We start from the raw sequence: 7,777 nt of genomic DNA, 5'->3' as shown, positions 1-7,777 counted from the left end.
CCCACAGTGGGGCTGAGCCCTCGCCTGTGGTTGATTGGGAGGTTGTTCCAAGGCGTGGCAAAAAGACGTCCCCGGAGGCTGATCAGAAAGCCTCCCTGGTGCGTCTGCTGAGCCAGATGCAGCTGCCTGCCCTGTTTCAGAGGATGATTCTCAGCCTTCAAGGTCCGGGCAATCGCAGAGGGTGGGCTTATTGGTAGTTGGGAGCTCCAATGTTAGGCGAGTAATGGGGCCCCTTAGGGATATGGCGGCTAAGGAGGGGAAGAAATCCAGTGTGCGCTCCATGTGCATTCCGGGTGGAGTCATTCCTGATGTGGAAAGGGTCCTTCCGGATGCCATGAAGAGCACAGAGTGCAGCCAGCTGCAGGTGGTGGCTTATTTCGGCACTAATGACTTGTGTCGCTTTGGATCTGAGGAAATTCTCTCTGGATTCCAGTGGCTATCTGATTTGGTGAAGACTGCCGGTCTAGCTTACGAGATGAAGGCAGAGCTCACCATCTGCAGCATCGTTGACAGAACCGACTGTAGACCTTTGGTGCAGAGCCGGGTGGAGGGTCTGAATCAGAGGCTCAGATGGTTTTGCAACCGTGTTGGCTGCAGATTCCTTGACTTGCGCCATAGGGTGGTGGGGTTTCAGGTTCCGCTGAATAGGTCAGGAGTTCACTACACTCAGCTGGCAGCTACAAAGGTAGCAGAGGCTGTGTGGCGTGGACTGGGCAGTTTTTTAGGTTAGAAGGGCTCGGGAAAGTACGGGTTGGGCTGCAATCTCAAAGGGTGCATGGCAAATACAGGACGTGCTTGGATCAAGGAACAGTCAGAATTGTAGTTGTAAATTGTTGTAGTTGTGCTGGGAAAGTCCCTGAGCTTCAAGCGCTAATAGAAAGCACAGAAGCTGAAATCGTTATAGGTACAGAAATCTGGCTAAAGCCTGAAATAAGTTCTGCAGAAATTTTTACGAAGTCTCAGACGGTGTTCAGGAAAGATAGATAAGGCAGAATTGGTGGTGGAGTATTTATGTCTGTCAATAGTGGTTTATCTTGTAGTGAAGTCGGAGTAGATACTCCGTGCGAATTGGTATGGGTGGAGGCTATACTTAACAGCCAAACTAAGTTAATAATTGGCTCCTTCTGCCGACCCCCAGACTCCGATGATATAGTTGCTGAACAGTTCGGAGAAAATTTGAGTCTCGTAACAAATAAATACCCCACTCATATGGTTAAAATTGGTGGGGACTTCAACCTTCCCTCGATATGTTGACCAAAATACTTGTTCAAAACCGGTGGTAGGCAGAAAACATCTTCCGAGATTGTCCTAAATGCTTTCTCCGAAAATTATTTCGAGCAGTTAGTCCACGAACCCACGCGAAATGTAAATGGTTGCGAAAACACACTTGACCTCTTAGCCACAAACAATCCAGAGCCTAATAGAGAGCATCATGACTGATACAGGGATTAGTGATCACAAGGTCATTGTAGCTAGGCTCAATACCGTTTCTTCCAAATCCACCAGAAACAAACGCAAAATAATTTTATTTAAAAAAGTGGATAAAGTGTCACTAGAAGCCTTCCTAAGAGACAATCTCCATTCCTTCCGAACTGACTATGCAAATGTAGACGAGATGTGGCTCAAATTCAAAGATATAGTAGCAACAGCAATTGAGAGATTCATACCTCATAAATTAGTAAGAGATGGAACTGATCCCCCATGGTACACAAAACACGTCCAAAAGCTGTTGCAGAGGCAACGGAAAAAGCATGCGAAGTTCAGAAGAACGCAAAATCCTGAAGATTGGAAAAAAATTTACAGACGCGCGAAATTTGGCACGGACTTCAAAGCGAGATGCCTTTAATAGGTTCCACAAGGAAACATTGTCTCGAAATTTGGTAGAAACTCTGAAGAAATTCTGGTCGTATGTAATGTACACAAGCGGCAAGACGCAGTCAATACCTTCGCTGTGCAGTGCCAATGGTACTGTTACTGACGACTGTGCCACTAAAGCGGAGTTATTGAACGCAGTTTTCCAAAAATTCTTTCACCAGGGAAGACGAATGGAATACTCCAGAATTTGAAACATGAACAGCTGCTAGCATGAGTTTCTTTCAGATTACGCTGATACAACAGCTCCCTACTTAGCAATCGTATACAACTGTTCGCTCACCGATAGATCTGTACCTACAGATTGGAAAATTGCGCAGGTCGCACCAGTGTTTAAGAAGGGTAGTAGGAGTAATCCGTCAAACTACAGACCTATATCATTGACATCGGTTTGCAGTAGGGTTTTGGAGCATATACTGTATTCAAACATTATGAATCACCTCGAAGGGAACGATCTATTGATACGTAATCAGCATGGTTTCAAAAAACATCGTTCTTGTGCAACGCAACTAGCTCTTTATTCGCATGAAGTAATGGCTGCTATTGACAGGGGAGCTCAAGTTGATTCTGTATTTCTAGATTTCCGGAAAGCTTTTGACACCGTTCCTCACAAGCGACTTCTAATCAAGCTGCAGGCCTACGAGGTATCGTCTCAGTTGTGCGACTGGATTCGTGATTTCCTGTCAGGAAGGTCGCAGTTCGTAGTAATAGACGGCAAATCATCGAGTAAAACTGAAGTGATATCGGGTGTTCCCCAGGGAAGCGTCCTGGGGCCTCTGCTGTTCCTGATCTATATAAATGACCTGGGTGACAATCTGAGCAGTTTTCTTAGGTTGTTCACAGATGATGCTGTAATTTACCGTCTAGTAAGGTCATCCGAAGACCAGTATCAGTTGCAAAGCGATTTAGAAAAGATTGCTGTATGGTGTGGCAGGTGGCAGTTGACGCTAAATAACGAAAAGTGTGAGGTGATCCACATGAGTTCCAAAAGAAATCCATTGGAATTCGATTACTCAATAAATAGTACAATTCTCAAGGCTGTCAATTCAACTAAGTACCTGGGTGTTAAAATTACGAACAACTTCAGTCGGAAAGACCACATATACAATATTGTGGGGAAGGCGAGCCAAAGGTTGCGTTTCATTGGCAGGACACTTAGAAGATGCAACAAGTCCACTAAAGAGGCAGCTTACACTACACTCATTCGTCCTGTGTTAGAATATTGCTATGCGCTGTGGGATCCTTACCAGGTGGGATTGATGGAGGACATCGAAAGGGTGCAAAAAAGGGCAGCTCGTTTTGCATTATCACGTAATAGGGGAGAGAGTGTGGCAGATATGATACGCAAGTTGGGATGGAAGTCATTAAAGCAAAGACGTTTTTCGTCGCGGCGAGTTCTATTTACGAAATTTCAGTCACAACTTTCTCTTCCGAATGCGAAAATATTTTGTTGAGCCCAACCTACATAGGTAGGAATGATCATCAAAATAAAACAAGAGAAATCAGAGCTCAAACAGAAAGGTTTAGGTGTTCGTCTTTCCCGCGCGCTGTTCGGGAGTGGAATGGTAGAGAGATAGTATGATTGTGGTTCGATGAACCCTCTGCCAAGCACTTAAATGTGAATTGCAGAGTAATCATGTAGATGTAGCATACACCACAGCATCATTAGTAAACTACTGCAGGTTGCTCCCCACCATGTTTGTCACATCATTTTTGTGTATAGAGAATAACAATAGTCCTATCACACTTACCTGGGGCATTCTTGAGGATACCCTCCTCTCTGATGAACACTTGCCATCAAGGAAAACATATTGGGCTGTATAACATAAGAAGTCTTCAGGCCATTCACATATCTATGAAACTATTCCATATGCTCATACCTTCTTTAACAGCCTGCACTGAAGCACCATGTCAAACGCTTTCCACAAATCTAGAAATATGGAATCTGCCTGTTGCCCTTCATTAATATTTCACAGTGCATTATGTGAGAAAACGGTAGGATGAGTTTTGCATGAGCAATGCTTTCTAAAACCATGCTGATTCGTGCACATAAGCTTCTCAGTCTCAAGAAAATTTATTATATTCAGTCTGAGAATATGTTCAAGGATTCTGCAGCAAACCGATGTTAGGGATATTGGTCTGTAATTTTTTGGGCCCTTTCTTTTACTCTTCTTATACACAAGAATCACCTAAATTTTTTTTCCTGTCACTTAATACTTTGCACTAGGTGAGAGATTTGTGATAAATGCAAGTTAAGTAAGTGGCCAATGCCATAGAATACTCTTTCAAAAACTGAATTGGGATTCCATCTAGACCTGGCGAATTATTTGTTTTCAACTCCTTCAGCTGTTTCTCCATTCCAAGGATGCTTATTACTATGTTGTTCATATGGGAGTCTGTTCAATGGTCAAACAATCATATATTTGCATGATTCTGTGTACGATTTCTTGAATGTGAATTTAAAATTTCAGGTTTTGTTTTGCTATCTTCAACTGCCACACCAGACTGGTCAACAAGTGACTGGTTGGAAGCCTTAAATATCCTTCCAGTTTTACACAGGACCAGCATTTTTTCAGGTTCACTGCCAGATCTTTTGCTAAGATATAACAGTGGTAGTAGTTGTATGCTTCAAGCATAGACCTTTTCACAGGCATATGAATCTCTACTAACCTTCACTTGTCATTATTTGCACATTCTCTTTTCAACTGAGAGTGCAACAGGCTCTGCATTCTCAGCATTTTCCAAATCTCGTTATTAAACCATGGTGGGTCTTTTCCATCCTTAATCCACTTACTAGGCATGTAGTCCTCCAGACCACAATTTACAATCTGCTTAAACTTTGTCCATAATTCCCCTGCGTCCATCTTACTGGAACTAAGTAATGTCAATTCACTGAGTAAGGGAGATGCTAACAAAAGCTCATGTGCTCTTTCTAACAAAAGCTCTCTCCTTGCCTTTATTAACTTTCATAACCATAGTTGCTATAATTACATCATGATTGCCAATCCACAATTCTATATTGATGTTGTCAATAAGGTCTGGACTATATGCAGCTACAATGATTAAGATATTTCCATTTTGTGTGGGCTATCAAGCTAGCTGATCAAGACAATTTTCAGAAAACATTTTCAAAAGTACTTCACATGATGGTCTGCCTGTACCCCCTGCAATGAAACCATAGACAACCCAGTCTACACTTGGTAGGCTAAAGTTGCCTCCAACTAGTAATACATGGTCTAGGTATTGACACACTACTGACCATAGACATTCTTTGAGTGACTCTAGAACTGTCACAACAGAATTGGGTGGCCAATAAAAACACCCAACAATTAACTTGGTTTCACCTAGACCTGTTATACATGACCAGATAACTTCACTGTCACAATCACATTTGACCTCAAGAGAGATGACAGCAAAAACAGTGTTGAGGCAGTGGAAGCTGTGTACAGGTGCAGAGTGTATGTACAGTGACTGCTCTGTAGAGGAAGGCAGACTATGCCAACATCTCTAACCCATGGCCATCAGATTGTCATGATGCACTGTCCACTACTAAGGTGACAACAACCAGTTTGCTCACAACAGCACCCAGTGGCATGACAGGCAGCAGTCAATTTTGATTTCAGTGAATTGTAGCATAGTTCATGCTTGACAAGGTAACATTTTCACTTTATGTTGGTAACTAACCACTGTCAGCCTCAGTTAATCATTTGCCAAAATAAGTGATGCTCAAATTGTAATTAAGTGGTCACTGACCAATGGAAATATTGTTGGCCAAATGGATATGCATCCAACATCTGATGCTAGCTGTTCCAAGGATGGAAAAGCAAATAGGCAGTGGACAAGGGATGAACAGTGACTTTGAAGCAAATGATTAATAGGAATTTTAAAAAAGAGACTTTGTTTTATTAATGAAAGGAGGCTAGATTAAGTAGGGGATCTTGAGCCTTAATTAAGGGGATGAATATGGTAAACAGTCTCATGAGGAGGAAAGGAGATAGTAGGAATTACCAACAGGACTGAGAGCAGCTTCGCGCATGACATCTGAGCTCTAATAAAGCTAGTGGTGCACCACAGACGTCTGGAAAATAAAGTCAACCACCAATGGAGCAGTGCTGAAATGAACAATGTCAGAAAGCGACCGTCATGGTTAAAATCATGCAACCAAGAAGGAATTCTCAACTCATTTGGCTTCACAGGAGAGTGTGGAGTCCTGTCATACAACATTGATCTCACATTTACCAGTTCAGCTCAGAAAAATCACAAATCCAGTGCTAAGTGTGAACAAAATGGCCTTGGTCATTATCCATATGTTGTGACATTATTGTTCATTATTATACAAAAAATCTTTTATATTCATGCCAACTTTTAAAAATATTGTAGATGACTTTATGGGAATAAACTTCCATTGTAAGTCATCAAGAGCCAAAAGCACTTAATGGTAATGCACAACTAAATCAGTATCTGAATGTATACTTACCTTCAGGGACTATAGCTCAACTCTCCCTGGGTGATCCTTTTGTAATAAAGTGCAATAACCAGAAGAATATTTCCATTTATTGTTGTTTTTTTATTCTTTAACTTCTTCAGCAAGATAAATTTAAGATTGTCCAAACTTTCACACAGGTCAGTATTAAAATCTTGAATAATACTCAAACATGGCTACAACTGATACTGAGCAATACAAAGGCTGAAGCAAGACTGCCAAAAATGAGCTATAGCATTCTCTCCTGCTGGATGATTTATGTGATAAGATGCCTTAGATGTTTTTCATGCATTGTTAGTTCCCAAACAGGATTAAATATAAAACTGAAAATTAAACTTTCACATAAGTTCAAATATTAAAAAATGTCCTTCAACAAATGGAAATTCTGTTTACATACTTTAAATCATGGCTGAATATGTTTTATTGTATGAAATTTCATACGTTACATAATGATAACAATTGGTTTCAAAACACATTAACTTCATTTTTAATTACAAAATCGATTTTCAAGCTAACATATATACTGAATCTTGACTTGGTATTAAACATTTTTCATCATATCTAAGGTATACAGTTTAGAAAAATGGTTTCAGGAACTGATGAGTTGCACATTTTTATGAAATTTTCCACAAAAGTAAATTTAAGCAAAATAATGACTTGAAAGACCAAACCATACTCACTCGACCATAAAGTATTAATAATTAAAACTCATATCTAAGTGGAAACAAGTTTGATCATGCTAGCAGCAGTCCACAAAATGAGTGTTCTATACACGACCAGTGTATTGAGATGATCATCAGTCCTGGCACTGACAATTTCATAATATTGTTTCCTTATGTGCCACGTTACAACATGACATACTGAAACTGCTCTGTGTCACCTTCCACTTGGAGAACAAAAAGTTCTTTCTGTACTGAGTCACAGGAAAATATAAAAGAAAATATATTCTCATGAGACTGGTTTGTGGGTTTGTACATTGATGACAGTGGTGACTTTTATTGCTGTAAGGAACCTAATATTGTGTAGTGAAGTTATTGTAGATTTTAAATTTGAAATAATTTGGCTAAAGGTAAGCATCAAAGATAGACGAAAGATGGAAATCAAGGTGCTTTTATTGATGACACAGCTCAGGAGTTATAATGCCAGAATGCTTAAAAGAAAATTTCCTGACTGTAGATTGGTAATAGGTGGAGATTTCAACCAACCAGGAATGCTCTGTGAAACTCTTGATGCCACAAGTGGTCAAACTGCCTGTCTAGTTCCTAGAATGAGATTTTCAGTCTGCATCGGAGTGTGCACTGATATGAAACTTCCTGGCAGATTAAAACTGTGTGCTGGACCGAGACTCAAACTTGGGACCTTTGCCGTGAGTCATGCTTGGATAGCTCAGATGATAGAGCACTTGCCGGAGAAAGGCAAAGG

The sequence above is a fragment of the Schistocerca americana genome, chromosome X (genome assembly GCF_021461395.2).
Source record: "Schistocerca americana isolate TAMUIC-IGC-003095 chromosome X, iqSchAmer2.1, whole genome shotgun sequence".
Lineage (NCBI taxonomy): Eukaryota > Metazoa > Arthropoda > Insecta > Orthoptera > Acrididae > Schistocerca > Schistocerca americana.
The sequence above is the reverse complement of the archived record's forward strand: the minus strand, read 5'-3'. Positions refer to the sequence as shown.